Source organism: Varroa destructor, unplaced genomic scaffold (genome assembly GCF_002443255.2).
Source record: "Varroa destructor unplaced genomic scaffold, Vdes_3.0 BEIS01000002.1, whole genome shotgun sequence".
NCBI lineage: Eukaryota > Metazoa > Arthropoda > Arachnida > Mesostigmata > Varroidae > Varroa > Varroa destructor.
Genome location: NW_019211455.1, coordinates 442,885 through 462,648, shown reverse-complemented (window position 1 = coordinate 462,648; position 19,764 = coordinate 442,885). Strand labels below are relative to the sequence as shown.

The following is a 19,764-nucleotide window of genomic DNA, read 5'->3' as shown; positions in this document are numbered from 1 at the left end:
GGTACATTGTCTCCTCTAGAAAACACGCATACGTCGGAATATTATATATTAGAGTGACGTTGCAAGCGATGCCGTTATTAGCTCAGGACTTACCGCTAAACTGACTAGTGCAACCCATCTTGCTTACGGATACCATCGGTAAGGTTTTCGGATCTTGTACAGATAATCCCAAAGGCAGCGAGCTCTAGGACCGTAATGTAACTATAATGCTTTTTAGAGGCTTTTGGGAAATCAATATGTACAAATTGAAACTTTTAGCTGACTGCCCGCACAGGACTCAGTGGTAGCAAATGATCTTCGGACTTCCATACACTTTTCTTGTAATACACTGGTTAAGGATGAAGTGAGTGGACTAAGATACGATCCCGTTATCGCACATAGTATAATATTAGTTCGGCAAGGTTCGTGTAGATTGTGCTGTATACCTGTTTATGTAATACACTTCGTAAAAATCGTGAACTTTGTTTTAGGATATGTGAAGATCATTCCACGTGTTCTATAATGTTTTACAGGCAAAAATGAAGGTTTTCTCAACTATTATGGTGTTTCTTGTCTTCGTGACAACTATTAGTAAGTTTATATTCACTTAGACTATATAATAGTAGTGTAACCTTGTGCTGCATAGATATGATAGGCTATTCAATACGATTTCAGCGATTTATGTTCGAAGCCTGATTTGAATTCCTACCTACGAGTACGTGAAATTAACGATTATTCTATTGATCTATTCATGTAAGTATACTAAGGTAATCAAATGTTCGGTGACGAACGGCAGACAAGTTTGTACCGAATATCGTTTAGCCAGGGCAAGGTTTAGAAGGCTGTGCCTTATAATATACGGGCAAAACGTTCAATTTTACTACGAAATTTAGTTGTTCACGTCTGCTAGCCTAAAATCAGTAGACGTATCAAAGAGAAGCTATCTTGATAGCCGTATAGAATAGATCTAAAATAAAACGTTATCGATGCCTATTGTAGTTTTTTTATAATTCATAAATTGTTACATTTTTCTGACAATGCCAGTGGTTCCAGCGTCCCAGCAACAAACAAATGAGACCGGCGTATTGGATTACAGGAACGGAACTATCGTGTCTTATGGAAAAACTTATTACGTCCCTTCTGGATACCCACAAGGATTCGGCTGGTTAGTTAAGCCAAATGTAAATAGGGCGTTCAACGATGCGATCTTTAAACGTCGGCGATAGATCGGTGATGAGAAATATTAGGGCGCGTACATGCTGATATTTACATAGAGCTCTCGTGAGTAGCCAATTACAGTAGAAGCATAATTATGAACCTTCGACAACAGATCGAACATGCTATTGAATGGCCGTTCGATGTTCCTCGGCTGCATGAATAAGTCAAAAAATGGAAAACCCTACGCCTTATATGTCGTACGAAGAGAAACAGGAACATAAAAATGTAAAAATCAAGGATGAAGTAACAATAACGATATCATTACAATCTGCGTGTCGTATGTGAATGCTGTAAAAACGACGTTGGATTAATTCGGTTTAGAAATTGGAAAAAAAATGCCCCTGTGAGCTTTTGTTATGAGCAGATCCATATGAGCACACTGACATACACCAGATACCCCGTCTGTCATCCACGGGGGGACATCCCTTACGGTTAATACAAAATGAATCTCTTATTTCCAGCTTTAAACATATGGTAGCAGAACAGCGCTAAAGGCACCATCTTCTATCCTACATAACCTAATATGTAGCATTTTATTTCACCCTGTACTTAACGTTCTGTCACGGGTTAGGTGTCGTGTTGTGCCCATCGGATCAAAACTCTGCTAAATCTATGCTGCGATTTACTTATATTTAATAAGTATATGATCATTTTATACCATTCTGAGGATATAATTATATACTATAAACACCTTTGGCACAATATGCTTATAAACTATTGTTAACAGGACGTCAAACGATTGATATATATAAAAATTTCTAGCTGAATAAAATTCGGTCGAGGTCATATCCTTTGTGTATTAAGGATGGCTGTTGTGGGTTAGCTATTAACATGACCTCTTTAGACATAAAACATTAACCTTTTGATTATATATATCGTCTATTAACACAAATCGTCTAGCGCATTGTTGCGATGCAGGTGGGGCTTGACAGTTGGCCTCTTTTACCCAAAGGCTTAGCTGCCCAAGCCATTGTGTCCACGTATACTTGTATATACTGACCAAGTAGATATAGCTACACTTGCCACCGCTTCATTCCCAAACCCATTCCGAACAATACAATATGCTCAGAAAGAAGTGTCTAAGTTGTGCATTTATCTAACTTACGCATTCTTCGCCGTTACCGTACATGAACCACTCGTGTCAACAACTTAAGTTAATTCTCGTAGCTGTGGAGATAATTGAGTTATTGCCCAAATCACTATTTTAACTTTCTGTATCAGCTGCGTTCGAATACAATCCCTGTCATCCCCAGAAAAAAAATCACCCGACACCTCACAGTCGGCAAGCGTTTCTGGGAAGCGAAACTCAAGTTTATTTATTAATCAGTAAATACTAATAGACGTGATTCACATGGCGGATGCCTAATACGCAATCGGCTGGTAATGCTAACACTGATTTGCCCCATAGGGCAGCTAACTGAGAAGTCGATGAGTGGCACAATTAGCACATTAGTTATGTATTTGCGTCATCTTTGAGTTATTGCATAGTTCCCGTCCAGGTGATAATTCAGAAAATAACGACGCTGGCATCATGAGCCGGTTTGACATATTGAGGTGATTCGAACTCGTACATTCCCGCAAAGGTTTTCGGAAGAGAGCTCCAATGGATGGGTGGACGAATGGAGATGGAAGAACTGCTACCAACAACGTCTGACAAGCATATAAAGGCTGCACCGTTACGAAGCCAAGCGCGTCCACCTCATAGTTCCCGCTGCAGTGTCCACACAACCTTGAAGCTAGATAGCTGCAAGGCACTCTATGACAAAGTCGGTCAAAGAAAACTTTTTATTTTACAGCTAAAACCGTAACGGACAATGCGGGGAGACTTAACAGCGTAGAACTGCCGTTGGGAGGTGCCTATTCGGAATCGAACCGGCATATGTATATATATATACATACACACACACACACACACAAAGAGGCTTTTGTACATACAATCAATCATGTTTTGGCGCGATAAAAACAAGCAGAAAGATAGTTTTTCTGAAGAAATTACTACTTGTAGCGTAGTATTTGTGGTTCCTTCATTGTTTTCCGTATGCTGCTTCCGTCCGCTAATTAAAACTAGAAAATACCGGTCGTAACGCCCAAAATAAGCATTTTATGCGTAATTACCAATCCAAAAACAAAAGTTTTCATCTTTTCTGGAAATCTATGAATTATGTACAGTCGCTGCTAGATCAACGTGTGATCGTCGTCTTTTCTGTTCCGAAATTAACAATGTCCTCCCGCCTTGAATTTGTGTGTTATTCGGCACGAGCGCCGTTTCATGTCAACTTCGGATAATTCCTTCCGCCGAATTTCATCGAATCACAAATTTTCATTTCCGACAACACGTAATTACGTCCTTACGTAATTACGTGCGAAGAAATCACAATGTTTATCTGGCCTTAACCAACTAATATTTAGTACCCATATGTAACCCGTGCATCGGCTGTTTGTTACCTATCGAGATAATGCATCAATTGAATACTATCGCATGTCCCTGAAGTACAACACTTTTGTTGTGGCAAAGTTCCGCTGTTGTTGGGTGTCGACTCCGTATCGTTGATAGAATGTTGTTGACGTTAGAGTACTCGACGAAACTGTAATTGCGCGACATTGGTGCCAAACAGAAAAGCGGAGTCATTTTTCCTTTTTCATCACACACGTATCCTGTTATGTTTTCTTCGCCCGTCATATGACCTATTATGCATCTTCACCCATTTATCTTTTTGTTACACAAAAGACATGCCGATAACAGGCACAACAGCAGAAGGCGCCGAAGCCAATACAATCAGCTGTACCGTTTGCTGTAGTTCAGGCCGAAACGGCTAGAACGACGTAAGCTCCAAGGGTAACAGCGACAGCTGATGACGGTCATGGAAGATAACGACTGCGAATTTAATGACAATCAACAATATCATAGCGGTGGCGGGCCGATTACACAACAGTCTTGATGTTCGAGACGAATCAGCGAACGGGTCAGCGAACCTTCATCTGTTTCGTCGGCCACTGTGCTCGATGTATATAGTTGTCAAATTCGAAGTGGGACGTGCGAAAAGAATCAACACCATTCGATTAACGGCTATTTTTCCCTTTAGTTGATAGAGATTAGTCGTATACCAGCGCGCCACCACAAAGATGCTTGCGCGCATGCTGTCTGCGGCTGGAGGCCGTTCATCCTTGCACTCTACCACCATTTTCCGTTTCATGTCCTGAACACTATCATAAACAAAGAATAGCATTCAGACTATCTAATACTTGCCGTGAATTATAACACAATCACTCGATTCCTTCCTTGTTGTGCTATGCGCGAGGTTACGTGTGTCATTGAAGTTAGAAATAGTGTTGAAAAAGCTAAAATCTATTTTGACATTAGTCTCATGTTCCTTGGGAAGCAGCAGCGGCGGCGGCGGCAGGAAAGTAGCGATGACGTGGCTAGCGCCAGAAGGAGAAATGCGCGTATGCTATTGTGTACCACGACTGCAAACAGTCGATCGCTTACAGAATCCGTAGACGGACACGAAACATCGGTGCAGTTGAACAAGTGACAAACAAGCAAAGGTAAAAAAACGTGTACATGTAACTATAAGTGCGACCATAGTTTGCGCAAACAGCATAGCGATCCCGCTTGTTCTGTTGGTTGCCGACTATGATAGTTATCTAACTCGTGACTTCGATTGTGATTAAGTTCTTATCTAAATGATAGCAAGGCATGCTTGTAGCTTCTCGGTCATAAATTTAACGGGTGCAGCTGGCGGGTTAACCGCAGAAGTTCAAGATCAGCCATTGTATCTGACCCGACAGCTGAACCCGCAGGTGAATGTAGACAGGTGGCAGCGGGTTACTGCAATAAGCACATGTATACGTAAGACATAGGCACAATGTGCCCGTTACCCCGGTGCCGAGAAACACACTTCATAGTTGGACTGCCACGCTGCTAGCTTTTCATTTCATAGTTTTCATAGAGTCCTGCGTATGATTAATTCACGCCTGCATAAATAAAGCAACGACGATGCCTAAGGCCGGAGCGGCTTACAGACAGTTGCCGGCGGGTCGAAAAAATCGACGCCAACGTCTACAACTGCTTTAGCGTAAATCTCTCTGTCCACTCGTTGGCTATACCCTATAGCAAACTAGTCATACGGGGCGGGAAATTAACCAAACACCGATCGGCGGTATCATCCGTTTTGTTAGATCTTGATCGCTGGAAAGGTAAGAAAACACAAGAAATAAGAAGGAAATAAAACAAGCGAATCTTTGTCGGACGGGCGTCCGGCCTTTCGGTCGTTCCGCTGTCGAATGCTCCAACCAGAGCTATCGGTGTTGGTCTTCGCAGATGCAGAAGATCACTGTAAAAGACACACTCTGGCAAGAAGCTGATACGATACAGGTGATGTCACTTCAGCGCAGTGGTAATATAGGTTCCGCCGTCTTGTAGACGCGCCATTGTCTGACGGGGGGGGGGGGGGGGCTAAACGCACGAATTGGGGACGGATGCTAACCATGCGTACGTTTGTTGCGCATAGCATATAAAATCGCTGTTGGTAGGATGACTTTTAAAGGTAGTTTTTGTTGTTTGTGAGCGAATTTCTGCGAGGCGAAAGGGGAGGGAATATCTTAGTTTAGATGTATGCAAACCTTCGTGCTATATCAGATTGTTATTTTTAACTAGGGTTTTTGATCTGCGTTGGATGTATATAGATTTTACAGCTATTATTATTAAAATCATTGTTGTAAGTGTAGGATCATACAGTTGCATGGATTTAATTCAGCTTATTTCTGCATATAATGCTCTTTCTAAGACTAAGTTGTGCAAGAAGCATGTGGCCTTTAAAGTTTAAATGAATAATATAGCAATATCTATAAGGTGTAAGTATCTATAAGGTGATATCCCAAGCATTGCCCCTTAACAGCTTTTCCAGCCAGCTGAAGGTCAGAAGATCCAATTAAGTAAACAACTTTTAGAATGACATAAGCTTATATAAGCGGTGCCGTCTACTTCTTTCAGTTTTTATTCGTCGTTGCCGACGATACAATGTAAGCATCTAACCAACGTAAATGGATGTGTTTCTGCTACGAAGTTAATATCACGTCTGTTGGGTTGCCCCTATCGAAATGTTCCTCATCGCCTTGTTAGGCCCTCAAATAGGCAGGATTTTCCAGCAGTCATCAACCGTCAACGAAGTGACACGTGCGAAAAATGCTTAGCTACGAGCCTGAGGGCATGCGCCTTATGGCACTAGCCCTAGCAGTGTGCTAAGGGCCTGAAGAGCCTGAGTTGTGAGGCACTCCTGGCCGAGGGTTGACATCAAGGGAAAACCGGCCTGCATAGCACAAGAGTGAAATTTTGGATTGATTCTTTAATCGATTTCGGAGCGTACAGCTGTGATTCGATGAAGTCCTAAAATAGGCTGTCTTAAAACCAGTGTACAAGCATATATTGTATTGAAACGGCTTAAGGTATTTTCTCTTCCATAGCATTTATATAGTGATAGCTTACGCTCCCAGTCGAATAGATATATGAACTGATAACATTTAACAGCAGTCATTGTTGCAATGCCATGTGTTTAGTTTTTTAATTTGTTATCGTCCTTTCAAAGGCTTGTTCATACCTGCTTGTTAGTGTAGCAAATACAGCCAGCATCAGCAAGTCAGAAAGGGAAAATGATTTATATTCATTTGCACCTCATTGCTATCATGAGTTCTCTGAAAAATAGCTCAGTCAGAGATCGAAGCACTGACAGACTATGCACGCACATTGACGATCAGGCAAATGTGTCAAGGGTATTACGTTCACGACGCTGCTACTCATATCGGTCAGCATCCAGAGATACTAATGGATAAGCAATTTCGTTAAGTTGAAATACCAGGTCGCACAGCTTCGCTATGATTAACTGAGAAAGAAACAACACTACCGTGGCGGAAATAGGAAAGAAAAAATCATCCAAATATCTGTCCAGATATATATATTCTAGTTAACTTGCATATTTGTCGTTGCAATAAAATGTTTGACATGTCTATTTATTCATATGGGTAAGCAGGTAAGTACGATGCACGAGCACGACAATCAGGTCTGTCAAATGTAGCTCACTGCTTACAGCAGTAGCCTGTGTTTTTCAGAGTGCGTCCGTTTTAAAGGACGTTCATTAATTGTTGAATGACAGCTGCTAGCAGGTATTCGTTCTCTATTCAAGATTGGGTTAAAACTAATCAACCCGTTCGCTCGAGACGAACTCCATTCAGACACGTTCAGTTTCCACATCCGAAAGACAACGCAGCCATCTTTAAAAATCTAGCTTCAACATGAACATGGTAACGCAAACACGCGTGTAAACAGTCATAAACGTCGAAAATAACACATTTACAATCTGAGTAAGTCTCAATTAGTCGTCATCGATTGCAGCAAGGATACACGTACATACACTCGCAAGATGTTGATGATTGATTCGGCAGAGAGAATCAGATTTTCTATTGTTATTCTTATTGTCTTCAAAGAGGTCACACGGTCCGCGACGCGTTTCATGCAACAAAATACCGGCAAAAGCGTAGTACTCGTCGTATTCTGTCGTGACTCTACAGCTTGCGCTGCGGCCAGGGTCGACTGTGCTCATTAACGTTGTATGTTTCTGTCCGTCACGAATCGCGGCGTCTTGCGCTTGAACTCGACCTGCCGTCAGAAGCCGGCCCATCCGTCTAAACAAAAACGTACCCCTACACGTATACGTTATCAAGCAACAGTAGCCATAGAACGAATAGCCATAGCAATAATCTCAAAAATACAGGTTGTTTGTCCGCAACGAATAACCAAACCCCTCGTAGCCAGCCGTATCAGCCGGTGTACTAGTATCATCAATTATAACGTTCACAACAACAGCTACTTTAGGAGGAGAAATGTAGTCGTGTTCTCTGCCTGACGACTTGTCCATTGCCGCATTGGCGGTACTTGTAACGCCGTTGTCTTATTTACCCAATAGCGTGGAGTTGCAATTATGACGTTCGCAATTACGTCTTCGCACGCCGTAAGCCATTTTCTGTCTTCGCGGTTCACGGATATGTACGGCCAGAGTTGTTTGCAATTACTCGACATTTTCGCAGCGTTGGCGGCATGATTAGACGTTACTAGTGCGTAGATGATTGACAGGCTTGATTTAAATTTCTATTCTACACATATTCCAGTGATGTTCATCACATCTGTCCTACTGGGTGCTTACGAAGCTGAGCCGGCCACGAAAGCCGCTCGTATTCATCGATGCTGGCATGACCGTTGTTGATAGAAGTCACTTTAATGATTGACAAGAAGTAACTTTTTACGCGCGTAGTCTCCGGCCTGACATTCGGCTCCGCGGCTTCAGTTTCGAAATGCTCAGTCTGTGTAAAAGTTATGGCAAAAGTTGTTGATTAATATGTTTGATTTCACTCAGCTTCTGCGTACATCATTGTTCACTTATGCTGAGCATAATGGCGATGGAATTAGTACTGACGGTAGTTCTTTACTGCTACTACTAACGAACTGGCTTGAAAGAATCAAGGTGAGCTGGGCGAAATTAGCAAAAGCCCTTCCCAGCCAGTGATAGTAATAAAATATGATGGTAATGCATGCCGGCTCATGTGTAAGTCTATTTACCCAAAGCTAAAACCTGGTAGTAAGGCTGAAGGCTGAATCAAGGCTCGAAGCATCGAACCTGATTTGTGCAGCAGTCAAAATGAAAAGCATCTACATTTCATGTGCTGATGAGGATTCCTGCACAACAGTTAATAGGCAATGATATGGTATTCTGAAGGAGGCCTCATCGCGAGCGGCCACACCAGGATACATCAGGACACGGTCACGTTTATAGTTCACAAGTGTATCCCGCAGAGAAACGCATCAATCAAGATCAAGTACTTATCTGATTGTTTTAGTATTCTGAAGTAGCATGGTCTGTCTGAAGCGGACAGCTGCGTGCTTTAGATAGCAATTACAATAGCACTGCCATAATCACCGCATGACCATTGTCGATGTCGTACTAAACAAACGAAAATTGTTTATGACTCTGACTGCCATCGGGATGACCTTTACACCCTGCGAAGACTTGCTTCCTAACCATAATGAGTTCTATAGTCTACGCACGTGACTTTCCACCCATGTACACATCGACTCCGAGCGTATGCCCGCTATAACAGTGCACAGCCGGAATCAAAATGGGCTTAAGAGACAACTGTTTTTCATTCGGCCAGACGTTCTAATGGCATATTGTGTAACAATGCCTGATTTTTTTTTTATTTGATAAAGAGCTGCTACCTGCGAAGAGAAAAGTGTAGACACTGAACGTAAAATGTAATATTAGTTGTCCGCGTTGTCCGTTGCATAGCAATGACTAGACGCCTAAACAGAGCCTCGTTATAGGATGACCAACCCGGCGAAACGGGTTTTGCCCCCTGTTTCAGCCTGGGTAATATAAGGTATAGAAGTTGGTTGAGAATAATTATACAGTAATATCGACAAAGCTGAACGCACACGATCAGTTTAGTAACTGGCTGAAGCCGATAGCTTTTAACAGCGTTAAATAATAGTAGTGTGGTCTCATTATTCACTATACAAGTGTGTTCGACGATAGAGAACGGTAACTTGTGCACGGCGGCCTTTTTCTGCGAAACACTAGCTGTGAGTAACTGGCAATAGCCACAATATAGCTCTTAGTTGACTTTATCGTTGCTTTTAATAACGAGTAGTTTTACAAATTATACATCGATATTAAATTAGTTATACATTTTCATACGATTCATGAACAGAGCTTGAACTGATTCGTTAAAACTGTTACCTACCGATAGGTAGGCCATCACTATCAACAAGTGCTTTGCTCTCAGCGTGGATGTTACCGCGTGTAGCAATACCCTGTACGGGTAACCACCTTCAGCCGAAGTTTCGCAGACCGCGATTACCTCAGCGGTATGGAGACGCACGAGCATCACCCCAGCAGTATCACAATCTACTGTAACTTTCGGGACCATCGCTAAGTATCCCATCAAATAGCTGGCTTCTAGCGCGTAACGAAGCGGTTCCACGTTTGGATTCGAATCCCGATTATCACGGGTCTCTTGAATTCAGAAGACGCTATTCATTACCGCACTACTGGGACAGTAACTATACCCTGAAACCAGCAAAAAAAAAAATAAGAGAACATATTTCGGCCGATTCTATGGGATGAGCCCAAGGAATAAGGCACTCAGGTTTGGCTCAACCTGCCAAGAAAGTGCTACTTCCTACTGTTAATGTTCTATAAAGTCGGAGTGATTATGCACGATTCACATTAATGGCATGGTGTATCCGACGTCCGAAAGACGTTATCACCACGTCTTAATATAAACGTTACCACTGGCATGCTTTTTTGTTCTAGTGTGGAAATTTACCAGCAATGATAGCTTACATTTTGGCAGGCACATTGTACGCTGATAAAGTGAATTGAATCGCAGGCCTGTTGTTCAGTACAAACGACTTTGGCCTGACCTAACGTTAAAGCTACTTTGCCTGAGACCTGAGAACTAACTACAAATTGGGTCATTCACTATATATATTTGTCATTTGCACATAAACCTATCTACAAAAAAAACATCGCTACTGTTAAATGTTGTTCAATAGAAAAGAAGAATAACGTGCTAAGTTGAATGACGTACCAAGGATAAGAAGCTCCTTTATTTTTGTTTGAAAAGCTGGCTTTATATATAATTCAAATTAGTAAACGCATTAATGTTTGCAATATTTCCAGCTTGTCACACAGAAGTAAATATGTTTATGCACATTTTGCGCAACTATTTTCCATCAGGATTACGAAGATCACCAGTATTAGTACTGTCTATAGAATATAGCAAAGATCTGGTTAGACAGGAGAGAACAACCTTGAATATTTAATTCGCTAGCCACAATTCCGGCTGATGTCATAGTGGTCGAGAGATATAAATGCGGAGCTTCGTCTCCAGCTATTTGCTTATAGGTAATAATCACCGACAAATCCGTGCCCGAAATCAATTGTCCGGGGAATATATTCACACACAAATAAAAGGTCCTCACGTGTCTTCAGAAGTAGACGAACGAAAACCAATGGGGTGCGGGTCTTCTCTCACTTCGAACAGTATCCATAAGCAGACGACAGAAAAGATCAGAAGGCTTTCTACGGCACTACTACGTTTTGTCATCGTTATGTATAAAGCAATGACCTTCTACTTAGGTAGATCCGAACGCCATTCGCATGCTTTCGCGTTTGACTGTAAAGGAATCGATGGTTTTACGTACCATCAAGGATAGATAATCGCCAATTGTGATGCCGCCGATGACATCTGTTTGGACCTAATTATCTATAGCCTTCGCACGTGAAAAGTCATCCTCACGCTGACGCTCGCTCGAATCGGTTGGACTGTCATATGCAAATCTACAAATTCGTAACCTGATTAGTAAACATGCGTTATGGTTGTGGTTAATTCAGGTTTTGAACATTCAGAGTATTATAGTAAAGTCGTGTTTATGTACGCGAAACTGTAATCGATCATAGCTAAGTGACAGGCGTTTCCGTTAGTCCTGAATCAACGACTTGCTCTAAACAAATGATATAAAATTTTGATTGATGATCAGAGCAACCTAGAATGCGAATGTGCTGCTCTGTCTAGGTTAACGGTGCGACGGTTCTCTTTTTAAAAACTGTAGCAACATAGCACAATGTCAGAGGAGTCAGCTGTTCGATACGACGCTTGACGGGCCGTTTGTGCCTGATGATTGCGTCCACGTTTGAGAAGCCACACATCGAAAGCTATGTCGCTTGCAATGGAGCTATTAATTCTGTCCGTTTGAGAAACTGCAATAGACGGAGAACAGGCGCGTCTTAACTATGCACAGCAGAAATACTTAAAATATACAGCTGCTTTTAGGAGACCTGAATTTTTTTAGTTTACTTGTGTTGCCAGCAGCCACAAAGTTATTAATGGGCCTGACAAATGGGCTCCGTTTCGGAAACCCAGTACATACCGGTTGATTTTGTGTATCGAAAACTGTTCTCATAATCTGAAATTGAATGAAATGGCGCGACCTTCAAGCTCGAGTCGCCATATTATCTATGTAACAATTAAGCAGTGTAGTGCAAGCCTGCTTGACATTTGTTCAAAAGCGACATAAACGACCGACTAGAGATAAGTAATATCTATCGGTTAGTTGCTACTCTATTCGATGTTTTAACTAGCGGATCCGTTTTTTGTAGGTCCTTCGCAAACAGTTTACCTGTTTACCGAGTCTATTTAGCAGCTACAACAAAAAAAAGCTGTTCTAATTCATTCTGGGCCGTATTCGCCCAACCTAAAGCCGACGGAATCGTGTCATCTGCCCAGATCGTTTCATTACCATCACCTTTAATAAATGGATGACAGAGGAAGTTCCATTTCAACTTCGACAGCGGTTCTTTCGACAGAATCTATGACATGCCAACTGGAAATGAAGAAACAATACCTGTGAAACCGGGTATTTATTATCGTTAGGCTAGTCGAGTAATTATATATCCATGTACCCTCTAAAAAGTCGACATTTAATTTACTACAGCAAGACATTTAGAAACCATATAAAATTAAGCGATCCTCGTTTCTCGCCAAGTTTATTTATACGCCGATATTTATATTCAATAATAGTGAACATTATTATAGTCAACCTACAGCCCTCTTCATAGAGTAATCAGGGCGTAATAATAAAGTAAAAAACAAAAAAACTTTTAAATATTGGCCATTTCTTACCTGAGCTGCATATGAGGCAAGTGAAAAGTTTATTTGAAAGTAAAATATCACTTAGACTTACATAATTTTATGTCCTTAATCAATCTAATGGCGAACATTCTGCATAAACTTTCCAGGTCTAATTGCAAAGTCCTAAATGATTTTAACTTTTAACTTGCAATTATTTAATATCAGAATAGAAAATATCACCAATGCTAGAACAGTAGAAGGCTGCCTCGACTAACGGTCCCGTAATCATCGTTAGAGGCTTAAGCCTGTCTGACAATCTTTTGGTTCTTGGAGCTTTCACATACAGGGTTAATTCTTGTGATCACAAATCATACTTAGTAACGTACTTATAATGGGCCTTAGCTATTTTGCCATGGAAACTAAACAATAATTGGCGGTAGCGAAACCCTGCAAGTGATAATTTTTACAAGTAGGATCTGTTTAAAAGAGCATAGTGGCAATATGTCGCCCTGAGAGACTGTCACAACCTCTCAGGTTTTTGACTCGAACAGCTGTTCAGGCTACTGATAGGAATGACTATCGAATGCCTCCAGAGGTCTTGTCTTAACTAATTCGAATGTAGTAATATAAAGGCAGGATTCACATTAAAATATTTATATTTTGTATTATTTAAAGCATTAATGCGTCTTAGGTGCTTTGGCGTGTCCTGTGCCTATGACGCGTCGACTTTGTAAACTATTATAAATTATTCTAGGTACCAGATAGCTAGCAGTCGCTGGCATCAGAACGTGCAAAAAATGTATAAAATATTTTTACTAGTTAGAATCTACGCGTCAGATACCGGCGTGGTGGTGCGACCGTTTCGAAAACCAACCACCGTAACGCTATTACTATAACATTACACGATAGGATTAGTCAGGTTTCATGTAGTTTCTGCACAAACGGAAGCTGTCGTATGTCCGGGTTAATACTAAATTGCATGCAAGTGCTGCACATAAATTTAAGCTGTTCTGTCTCGAGAAGGCATCTACACGTTTTTGTTCGATTAGGACGGCACGTTTCAGGACAAGCAGGGACGCCTATTATGATGAAATGTTTTAACCTGAACTACGCATACGAATCCTTGTACTGAAGAAGTAAATATTTTAATGCGTCCTCTGTCCTTATTAGTCTAACACACATACAAAAAAAAAACGAAAATTCTGAAATGCTTGCTTGCATGATAGAAAATTAAAAAAAAAAAAAAAAGCATAACCTGACCTGGATGAACGTCTAGATAAGCTTGATTGACTGCCTCCCCCACTCTGAAATAAATCCTTGTTCTATTCTAATAAAGCTGGAATAATAGCTATTCTAATAAAGAACTATAATAGTGGTTCTGAATTTGTTGTATGCAAACTAGACCTGCTCCTCAACAAAGAGTTAGCTATATTCTGTACACTTATAGCTTAACACTTATATATATTTAGCAAATTCTATGGCAGTCCGTTTTACAACTAAGAAATAGGCCAATCTTATGCTAATTAATTTTAACTTCATAGAATAATGTTGTAACACTTGAAATAGCTGCAGCCTGCTCAAGCGTTATAAGAAAAAGTTAATGTTCTGGGTCAAATGCCAGACTCCTCTTAGACAACTCGGCAGGTACAAGTTTTCTTTTGTGCGTCAAATGACCACCCACAGATTGAGTGTCTTTAAAAAACTTGAAAAACTCTGACATATCGAATGACTGAGTTGCCTGTCCCACATAATATTACGATACTTTGAAGATCCTGATGAAAAAAAATTATGGATAGGATATAGATGAGATATCCAATAAGATAAAACGCAATAATGTCTACCCGACACTGATTGAACTTGCCTTGTCTGTAAACGAGGTAAACCGACGTTGTCCATTGTGTCATTGAATCATAGCTTTCTTCGATCGTTCCGTTACTGAATGAATCCTTTTAACCCTACTTAATTATTAAATCTGCTGTCTCAAGGGTAAATAATGACGAACAACGCTGATATTTAGTTTTTGTTAGTTTTTTTTCCTTTAACCATAGTTTGTTTACAAAAAGTTGTTAGCGCCGATCTCAGACAGAGATCACAAACAACACTGCGGTTAGTGAAACAGTTTGGCATTCGATGACACACATTGCAAGTGTATATATCAATATCGGAGCCGGAACTTGTAATTCCTGGTTTTTTCCAGTTAGGGGGTCGCCACCGTTTATTGCTACTTATACAGTGTATTAATACATTCAACGGCATATTATTAGGCTTCGTAGTTTGGACAATTTACCTTCTAATAAAAAGTGGCCAAGTTCTACCAAAGGTACATGAAATTTACACAATTTACGTGAATACAGAAGGTTAAAAGCGGATGTTAAGATTCCATTAGCCAATAACAGATGTACCTTAAATTGGCCTTTTCTCAAAAACGAACTTGATTCCGTAAGTGTTGTATAGCCTTTTCTAGCTATGTGATAGAAGAGCTCTCTGCTCTTGCCATCTTGTGGCAACCTCTGCCCTCGGCGACAGTGTCAAGTAAACTTTGAGGCGTACATTTCACTTTTTATTATTTTGTTTTGGCCGATTGTTAAAAACCATTGTGCTTTCATCTGTTATCTACACATATTAACATTCAATTAGTATTTAAATCATTGAACACCGCCATTTATAGAATAGCGTAATCCGTAGTCGCTTACGAAAATTATTGTACCACCGAACCGTATTCTGCGGTACGACGATGACCTTTATGTTTGTTGTCAAGTGTAGTAAATGAAATATCTAATTACCTCTAATAATCTAATTATCTTTCAGCGAGCGAGGCCTGGTAACATTTGCCTTTAAACCTATCTTTAGTTATCCCTTTTTACAGTCAGTTTATCAGATATGAGATGACCTGTCACCCGGCTCTGTCGTCTTAGCACTAAGATACCCAAGTGGACCGGATTTCATGACGTGTATTACCAAAAATGAAAACAGTCGCCGCCTCGCTCATACCCAGATAGTGCAACTGTTAAGATAAGCTCCCCGTATTTAAAAGAAATTTGTCTGGCTTGATGCAGTGTTTGCAAGAAACGTATTTTTGTAAAATATTTAGCTCATTAAATTACCCTTGCAGCCGTCTTCGCTGTTCACGCATTATAGCGTTGCATATAAAAGCATAACAATGGAACTTTGGAGTAAGTTTCTATAGGCTGTATTAAATCACAGCTTCTGTATTAGGTTCACTGCAGAGGTGAAAAATTAAGTGACGCTTTTGTTTTTAGAAAGTAGCTAATTTTCCACGCATGGGGTAGTCGCCAAACAGTCAAATTATGATCAGAGAAGAAAACAAAGGTTCAACTATTCATAGCTGCAAAAATATACTACAAAATGCTAGATCCGGTAGTAACGATCATCAGAGGTGTTCTGAGAAATGTTTTTATGAAAAAGTCCACGCATAATGACCAATGCAAGGAAAGAATGGAGAATTTTCGTGTTTGCTACCCTGAATGATTTTACCATTTGACTTTACAATAGTATTGATACCATTCTGTTTTGCGAGCAATGAAGACTTTTATTGTACTTGATTCAAATAGATTTTTTTTTTTCATACTGTGGGCTTACGCTCATCTGGGGTCAAGACAACCGTTAAGGCCGTGGAACTTTTTTCTTTTGTCTTTTGAAGCTGAAGTAACTATCCATCATAAGTTATCATTTTATTGATGGTGACCTATTACGAACAAATTCAGCGTGAGCAAAATCGTCTCAACTACGATTTTTTCATACTTTGCACTTATCTATTTACAGATTTAGAAAGATGAAGAAAAATGAAACTCTATCATAACCCTCATGCTCTTCCATGCTTAGCCTGATTACAAAGAAACATTTCATCTACGATAGTTGTTTCTGTGATCGGTGTTTGTTTGGAACTATCCGATGATGTAAATCTAATAGAGATATCTATGCTGCTGTAAGTATGTAATAGTATAACCATTCCTGTTGCCGCTACTCGTATTCACCTTTATTTAAGAAGCAACACGCGTTTCTTGGTCATATGGATTATTTTCACTTCGTTTGCCTCCGTTGTGGTTATTTTTGATCCACCTATATCGCAATCATTTTCCTCATGTTCGGTAATCAGCAGGAGGATCGTTTTAAAAAGATAATAAAATCAGTTAGTTGACAGAGTTAATTAGTTTCCATAGATTCTGTATCCACTATAACCAGACGGCAAGCAACGTTCTGTTCAGCAACGAATATATACACTGCAGCTATCTCTTTACTTCATTATGTGACCCTACAACTACTTATGGAGGTTGATACGCCACGTATGTGCCTGAGTTAGTGGACAACTGGTACGAAAAACGGTTAAGCGAGTACGTAGAATACGTGTTGAAGGCTATTTGTTGTTGGCAAAAGCCTCATCAGTCGGTAACGGTGTAACACGCGTGAGAAGCAATATAAGACACAATAGGTACAAATTACAAACCTTTAAGACTCAGACAGATTTTTGGAAAAGATATCTGGATGTAGGAATCAATCCCAAATCGAACAGAATTATATACATATATATATATACTTAATTGTGCAGTTGAAATGAGATGCTATAAACGTATTCTGCTGACAAAAGGTGTATAAGGGATGCTGGTATAAGACATGTCAGGCTCACAGTTCTGTGGTAGATATAAAGCAGACCCAACTTATCGTTATTCTTTTTATTTTTCGCCCTTCAGTTTATCATTAATTGTTGCCAACGTTCTGTTAATTCGTAAAAGCAAGTTATTGGAAGTTACTTTAATTTTCAATGCATCTATGTCTTAGAAGTCGACATTTGTATGGTATGCCTCGATATTTGACAAGTACTATATCGGTGGATGTTTAAGTCGTTGATATATCCAGCTAATTTACGGCTAGTAGTAGTTTTATAACGTATAGAACAGAAGGGCAGCACGACTTCTTGGTGCCAGTAGTAATTATATGGACGGTAGAAAATGAACTACTGCAGTTATAGATAAATCGTTAACGGTAGAAAGTAGCCAGCTAAGACAGGATATTGAACAGTGACGAAACTGGACTCGCAGGTGGAGTGTGAGCAGCGGCCGCTAATGTATTCGTGATTACCCTAATGGTTTACATATCACTGTATGCTATCCTATAGCTGGCATACATGTCACTAGGATACACAAGAAAAAAGGCACGTAACGAATTACGTCCACCAGGAAAGCTAAATGGAGGAACCTGCCAAAGAACACTTCGTTTGCTGGTTATGATCTGCTTACCAACATTCCATACGCTATAACTCTCTTCCTCATTGTTATTAAGAAACTTTATCATGCAAGATGTTTAAAATCTGAGTCAACAAAAATCTCCTCCCTATTGCTCTTTCCTTGTTGGTCTGTAAGTCGCATATTTCTCAAACTATGGCTATGAACGGAGATAGCAAACCGGGTCCGGTATACAAGGGCTAGCTAATTCAACACATTTACACGTTTGCCGACGCGTCTGTTTGAGAAGGAGCCGACAGGGATCATCGGTTTGAGCAGATTAAGTTTACTTTTTGTCATACGGGCAAAGCCCTCATAGGAACCCTTTGCAAAACGTACTTTGACTTCTCTGGATTAGTGCTGCTAAAATTCCTTCAATCGAAGTAGTTTTTCAATCGGCTGAAAACACCTGATAGCTTGGAAATGTGTCATTCCTTTTTATCGGAATTTCAGTATGTGTTTAAGTCAAGCCAAATAAAACAATAGACGTATATTGAAAATACACAACTTCATAAAGCATGTAGTAGTAAAGAATGAAAGTTTGGACTTGCACAAGTAAAACAACCAGATAAAATAAAAATCAGAAGTTAATAAAACTTCTGCTTTTTAATTCTCCCAGATCTTCTTCATTATCGAATTGAGAAATCAGCCTTTATGAAATTTATATTTGTTACTAGTACTGATATTTGCGTTGAACTAGACATAGAACTAAAAAATGGGTATTACAGGTGAGAATGAATTTATTTCTGCGCACCCTGATTGTCATCTATGCAGTTGACTTGAGATGTTACCATATTCTTGGCTTTGTGATTTCATCAAACACGTGAAACGAATAAATGCATGGTCATACACACAGGTCATCTTTGTTTCATTAGCGAAATATTTAGGTGGAAACCAGTCAAACCCGTTTTCTTTTATTGGAAAGTTGTTACAAGGTTTCAGTACAAACGTCAGCGAAATTTACACGTCAATGAAGCAATTCCTGTGTATCGAAAACATAGTCTCGAAACAAGCTTCCACGAAATTATTATCCTATTTCCATATGATTCAAGTTGAATACTATCGTATTGCGATTCCCTGGATATACTAGCGGCCCGTCGACGGACCTTACACTTCCTGTCAAAAATCAAATAGGTTATGACGGTGCAGCCGTAGAACGTCTTGAACGAAAATTTCAGTTCAAGCAATAACGTTGCTTTTTATTAGAAAATGTCTTCCAAGGTTCAGTTTTATCGAAATTCGTCTGCTTGACGGGGATTCATTAACGGATACTTCATTACTTCAGAAAATTACGGAATATCCACAATGTAAATTTAGCTAATTGTAACCAGCCCTCACGAATCACATAAACAGATGAGATTTGCTCAAGTAAAAACTCACGTAGTTCTTAGCTAAAACGGTAGTTCATTGAAACGGTGGCTGTAAAAGAAGAAATTATCGTTTGCTAAAGCACTTTACCTAACACTATGGAATTTTGCAGCTTTAGGGTATTTTGATTAGACTCTAAACGAGACCACATCATTTGCGTAAGTTGCATCTGAATTCGATTGGAAATACTAGATTTTTCCTCGACAAGTGCCTGAAATGAATCGAAATCTTGTTCTACTGTAGTTATTGTTCTAAATATATTTCTACACGCGATACT

The 19,764-nt window shown here is 40.0% G+C and overlaps 3 long non-coding RNA genes across 3 annotated transcripts; 2 read left to right on the top strand and 1 right to left on the bottom strand.

Annotated features, from left to right (window-relative positions):
• LOC111245640 (uncharacterized) lies at positions 1–1,985 on the top strand. The gene is made up of 3 exons (XR_002671410.2): positions 1–138; positions 513–570; positions 1,024–1,985. It is a non-coding gene; the product is annotated as an uncharacterized LOC111245640 (long non-coding RNA).
• Positions 1,986–4,495: 2,510 nt separating this feature from the next.
• LOC147757213 (uncharacterized) lies at positions 4,496–12,913 on the top strand. The gene is made up of 2 exons (XR_015321566.1): positions 4,496–4,743; positions 12,408–12,913. It is a non-coding gene; the product is annotated as an uncharacterized LOC147757213 (long non-coding RNA).
• Positions 9,863–12,428, bottom strand: LOC147757214 (uncharacterized). The gene is made up of 2 exons (XR_015321563.1): positions 10,837–12,428; positions 9,863–10,313 (listed from the first exon to the last, which is right to left on the bottom strand). It is a non-coding gene; the product is annotated as an uncharacterized LOC147757214 (long non-coding RNA).
• Positions 12,914–19,764: the final 6,851 nt, after the last annotated feature.